Here is a 6083-nt window from a genome sequence, read left to right on the forward strand (position 1 = left end):
CATATGAGCCGGCCCATGATTCGGCGGCTGTGAGCGCCAGCTCCCTTAGCTGGCGCCTGAAGCGCCAACTAGGAGCTCCCCATATGCAAGCAACGCTAGGAGTTGGACCTACAGGCATACGAGCTACGTCTCAACACATGCAGCACCGGCCCAGGTCCTCTTCACCATTTTTTTTTCTCTCTTTCCGTTTTCTTCCATCTCCTCACGACCCGACCTGGTCGTTCGTCCCCAACCTCTTGTCCAACGCAGGGAACGAACCAGCGCCCCACTCACCCCGTCTGACTCCTCCCCTCCTTCCCGTCGCCTTAATTCCGCTCTGAACGGATTCCTCACACCCTCCCTAACTCTTAACCTTCCGTTACCCGCACTAGAACGAGCCCTAATGGCCATTAGAGCACCAGAAACAACAGCTATAACTCCGACGACGCCCTGTGTCATTTCGACCTTCCCTGCATCCTATAAAAGGTCCCCTCCCCTCACAACTCTCTCCTTGCCCGAAACCCTCTCCTTTGGGAGCTTATAACCCTACTCATCGTCGTGAATTGCTCACCGGAGTTGCCTGACACTGCTGCTGTTCGTGGAAGGTTCCGGCGAGTTCGAGGTGAAGCAGACATTCTAACTCTTTCATCCTTCATATCTCGATCTTGCACATCTTATGGACCCTGTTTTCTTTTGAAAATTCGCAGCCGGAGCACGAGTTCTTCGTTGTCTGATTTCGGCCGGGGTTGCGCCCAACTCCGGCGACATCTAGCAGCCACCAGAAGGCAAAGCAGGAGCCGACGTCGTGTCCTGGAGACTCACCCCGACTTCCTCTCCCTCGTCCACTTCTCTACCATTGCCGGAGACCGCCGTGTCGCTTCACGTCCGAGCCACCGTCACCGGCCATCTCCATCTCCGGTGAGGCCAGCCCTCTTTCTCTGTTAAAAAAAACAAAACAGTATTAGCCTATAGAATTCTGCCACGTGGCGACTCTTTTTCTTACCTCGTTTCTTTTCCAGGAAATTATTTTAAACCGCTTATCCAAATTTGACAAATATGATATCCCTAGATAGCTGCGGACCTCTAGTTTATTACAAAAATTAGAAATGTTACTTTTGCGCAAATTAAAATCTCATTTTCATTTAAATGATAATTTGAGTATTTTTACTATATCTTTTATTTTGTAAATCATATGAAAAACTTTTATATATGAAAATTGGTCCTTGGAACCGTTCCAATCTGCTAGAATGCATAGAATATTTTTTCAGTAAAGTTTGGTTACTGTTTTAGCACAATACCCTGATTTTGACCTCCTTTGTTCATCCATTAATAAACTCGTTAAACTAAATTTTGTTTCATTGTTAAAACCATTATATTGATCCGTAGAAAACCTATCTGGTTAGTTCTTGTCGTCATAAAAATTTAGAGTTAGAAAATTACTAATTAGTTTATTAACGCAAACTATATGCCATTCATATGAATCGGTCCAATTGCACAAACTTGAGTCATATGTAGTTAACTTGCTAGGGTCGTTTGGCATGAATTGTGATTTGGATGGTTTTGCTTGAGCACTTCTTATGTGAATGTTGATGTGTGGAGTGTCTTACTCAAGTAATTTTGTTGCGTTAGATTGTGACGAGTGCGAAGGTGAATTCTACGAGGAGGTAGAACCGTGTTGCTGCGAGTCAGAAGGCAAGTTGCAACCTTGACCATATTCATCCCATGTTTTTATCTTGCATTGATTTTTTTAAAATCAATTAGCATGCATGTGTTGGTTTTTATGTTTCTATTTTGCAAATATTTTACTAGTAGTAAAGCCCTAGGAACCAATGCTATTGGACTATACGCTTAGCCATGCTTGTAGTTGGGGTGGACCAAATATTTTGAAAATACAAACTTGTTCCTTTGGAACAATGATTTAGAAAATATATTTTTTTGAAAAGCAAAACTATATTATTTTCAACACCTACTCCCTGGGCGGAATGGTATGACGGGAGCGTCTACAAGTGATTGTGCCCATCGGGGTATTGCAGTGAATGCGCCCGACTGGGATCTTGCACACAGGTTTTTGGTGGGGACTGCCGTCCAGGGGAATGAGATCTTCCAAGAACAGTTTGATGTAGCTTCCAATACAGCCACATGCTACTATGGGCTCTGGCTTAGCTTAGTACTAACGAGAAACCCTTACTTCAGGACCGCCATCATAGAGGGGCTTTCATTGCCTAAGTTGCGGGCGGCTTGGTCAGGTATAGCGGCTGTTACGGAAAGACTTCGTCACAATCTCCTCCTAGTCGTACACCTAAGTGTGTAATGGTAAACGGGGTTGGTTGTGTCATGTGGGGAACATGTACGACCTCTGCAGAGGGTTTAACCTAATCGATTAGCCGTGCCCTCGGCTATGGGCAATTTTAAGCAACTGAAGACTTGCACTGAAGAAGAATCTCCCCTCTCTTTTCTCAAATCTATTTTTTTAAAAGGGTTAGGTGGAAGTTAAACACAGCGGGGTGTTTTACTTCAACCTGTCAAAAAAATATTTTTAGTGAACCTTGCTGCGGATATCCAAGTATTCACTTAAACTCGATGGTTTAAACTAAAAAAAATGTTTATCAAAACTTGATTTCTTTTCTTTTTCTTTATAGTCTAGGGGAAAATGGCTTTCTGCAAATAAACCCTAGACACATGTCCAGCATGACTATTTGTTATCACTTTTGTTGCAACTTGCGAGTACATTCAAAGTACTTACCTGTACGTGTCATGTGCAGATGATGAGTGACGAGATAGGGCTACGGAGCTACACTCAACTAGCCTTGTGGCGATTGATGGGCTCAGGATTACTATTATGTTATTTGCTTTCGCTATGTAACTCAGCCTTCAGCTGAGAGAGTTGTAATAAATTGAACTTTGGATCTTCGATGTAATAAAATGACGTTTGTGCTCGATATTCATATTTGTACTCTGGGTGTGCTAGCTTTTGATCCAGGGATAGCACAGAAAGCTTAGAAGACTTGGACCCCATGGGTTTGAATCGTTACAAAATGGTATTAGAGCACTACACTGACTGTAGGACGTGGCCCTAGAAATGGAGTAGAATAGGAGACCTAGGAACAAATATTTATTTATTAGTTATTTACTATGATTCTCGTATTCTATTCTGTTCTTTGCTAAATCTCTCCTAATTTCAAACTTCTAGATGGAGTGCCAAGTTTTGCGTGAAGCTAAGGACTTTCAGGGTATTCTTTTTGGCTCTTTGTTCTTGGGGATAATTGATTTTATGCCCCTAGTTGGGTCACACTCGGCAGGTTTACCCCTAGTTTCCGAAAACACTTGTTCCTGCCCAAACCACTCTGCTCCTCTTATGCTTTTGCCCTTTGACCGTTTGACCATCACTTTGAAAACTTCATAAAAAATTCATACTAACTCATAAAAATTCAAATAAGATATCAAAATGTTCATAAAAGCATCATCGATATGTGTATGTCATTTGCATTCATGAAACAAGTGTTGGCCAGTCCCCATCTTAGTTTTAGCTCATATGACCTTAGCATGAATATTAAAATCTAAAAAAATCTAAAAAATCTATAAAAGTTGGTGGCAAACTTTGACCAAAGTTTTGAGTGATTGCCAAGTTTCATAAGGAAATGACATTCGTGGAAGTCGTGGCAAAAAAACAAAAATCAGTGCTCCAAAATTTCTTTTTTTCCCACGACTTCCATGAATGCCATTTCCTTATGAAACTTGGCAAGCACTGAAAACATTGGTCAAAGTTTGCGACCAATTTTTTTAGAATTTTTTTAGATTTTACTATTCATGCTAAGGCCATATGAGCTAAATGTAAGATGGGGACTGGCTAACACTTTTTTCATGAATGCAAATGACATGCACATATGTGATGTTTTTCTGAACATTGTGATATCTTATTTGAATTTTTCTGAGTTAGTATGAATTTTTTATGAAGTTTTCAAAGTGATGGTCAAACGGTCAAAGGGTGAAAGCATAAGAGGAGCAAAGTGGTTTGGGCAGGAACAAGTGATTTTGGAAACTAGGGGTAAACCTGCCGAGTGGGACACAACTAAGGGCACCAAATTAATTATCCCTTGTTCTTGGCACTGCTTGAGGTGCTGAAGTTGCCAATACCTGAAGTCAAAGTGTGGTGCAAGGAGGGAGGAAGCTACTGGAACCTCCGCGTCCATGTTCCGGGATGCAAGAAGCCAAAAACTAAGGACATCTCCATCTTGGACATCGTCGTGACGAAGAAACAAGCAATCAGCAAAGCCATGCATGAGGTGGTGACTAGACTTACCTACCTATATCAAGAAGAGTTGCATCGGCTAGGAGTTCAGACCTTTGGGAAGCGAACCGCCACCAATGGAGTTCCTATGAAGATGCTTAATAGGACAAAACGTGGACTTGCAGACAGCACACATATTCAACCTGGAGCGTTACATCCACAATTTGGAGGGAAGCTTGGTGGATTCTCTCCAGAAGGTCAAGCGACAATATGCGGAAATCAACACGCACGACGACATGGAGTACAAGTCCAGTATCCTTGAAGATGCAGATGAGCATCAAGCAAGGGTTAAAATCCTGGAGAAGGAGAACCTAGAGTTGCGAGAAGAGCTGGGAAAGATGAAGGCCCGAGAAGTGGTGATAGATGATAGGATTTATAAGCTCCACAAAGAGAGGGGGTACTGGAAAACCCAGTATGAGGAAGCTCTTGATAGAGGAGCGGAACTTCAGGAAGTGGGAGAAAATGGTCCCTTCATCAGCAATGATAAGGAATGGGATGGTACTATGACCGTGGCAGCTGAATCACGCATCGGTCTGAGCTAGAATTGACCACCATGTTGAATAAACGTTTTTCGGTCGAGTACTTGACCGTATCAAAGGTTGTGGACAACAGTACATAGGCTTGTTTGAATAATGAACTGTGTGTGATTGCCATGAATTGCTTGAGATGTGTTGTGTTTCCTTTGCATTTTTGTGCGTGCATAAGGGTAGCTATATTCTTAGGATTTCTTTCTTCCATTCCTATATCTTATCTTGGACCCTCATCAAACAGATGCCACCGAGACGTGCACCATCCGGAGGCAACAACAGCAACATACCGCGTAGTGGAAGAGGAAGAGCAATTTTCATAAGCACAACTCCAACTCATCTCAAAAGCTTCACACCTCATCCCCACCAAGGCACTATGGTTCTTCTTCCAAGCCTAGTGGTAATTCCTATAAAGGTAACCGCTCACACAACCATAGTCATCAGCATCATCACAAGGAAAGTCATCATGATGGTCACAAGCATCATAGTGGTAATGGAGGTCATACCCATGACAGGCCCAAGAAGGACCTAAGTTAAGTTACCTGTTACAAGTGCAGAAACCTGGACATTATGCCAATGACTGCACAGAGAAGAAAGCAAGCAGTAATGGAAATGGCTCAAAGCCTAATCCTTTCGTGAAGGCCAAGGTGAATCACATCTCTGCAGAGGAAGCTGTAGGACCTTGAGAAGAGGTGTCTAGAGGGGGGGTGATTAGACACTTAGTACCAAAGTTGCAGATTTTAACAATTTTAAGTTTAAGTGGAGTTTAGGCACAAGTTTAACATTCACAACATATAGCAAGCAAGCATGCAAAGAGTATATGTCACGCCCAATATGCGATACTATCCTAAAGAGACTCGAAGGTCCCACCAAGGATAGAACCGCATATTGAAACGCTTTTGCAAGGTGGATATCATTACATCAACATTACTTAATAGATGAGGATACATACAAAAGGCAAACAATGCCACATGAATACAACAATATATCATACACAATATCAACATCCGACTACGGATGAAACACAAACAGAAGCTCAAACGACATCCACCCTGCTAGCCCAGGCTGCCGACCTGGAACCTATCCCCTGATCGAAGAAGAAGCAGAAGAAGAACTCCAAATCAAGCAAACATCGCTCTCGCATCATGATTATCGCATAAACATGTACCTACAATTGTTGTTGTAGTAATCTGTGAGCCACGAGGACTCAGCAATCCCATTACCATGGGTATCAAGACTAACAAAGCTTAAAGGGAAAGGAAGGGGTAAAGTGGTGAGGTTGCAGCAGC

The 6083-nt window shown here is 42.6% G+C and overlaps 1 long non-coding RNA gene across 1 annotated transcript; it reads left to right on the plus strand.

Moving 5' to 3' along the window:
- Positions 1-209: 209 nt before the first annotated feature.
- LOC123065947 (uncharacterized) lies at positions 210-1671 on the plus strand. The gene is made up of 3 exons (XR_006431187.1): positions 210-601; positions 687-897; positions 1609-1671. It is a non-coding gene; the product is annotated as an uncharacterized lncRNA (long non-coding RNA).
- The last annotated feature ends 4412 nt before the right edge of the window (positions 1672-6083 follow it).

Source organism: Triticum aestivum, chromosome 3B (genome assembly GCF_018294505.1).
Source record: "Triticum aestivum cultivar Chinese Spring chromosome 3B, IWGSC CS RefSeq v2.1, whole genome shotgun sequence".
Classification (NCBI taxonomy): domain Eukaryota; kingdom Viridiplantae; phylum Streptophyta; class Magnoliopsida; order Poales; family Poaceae; genus Triticum; species Triticum aestivum.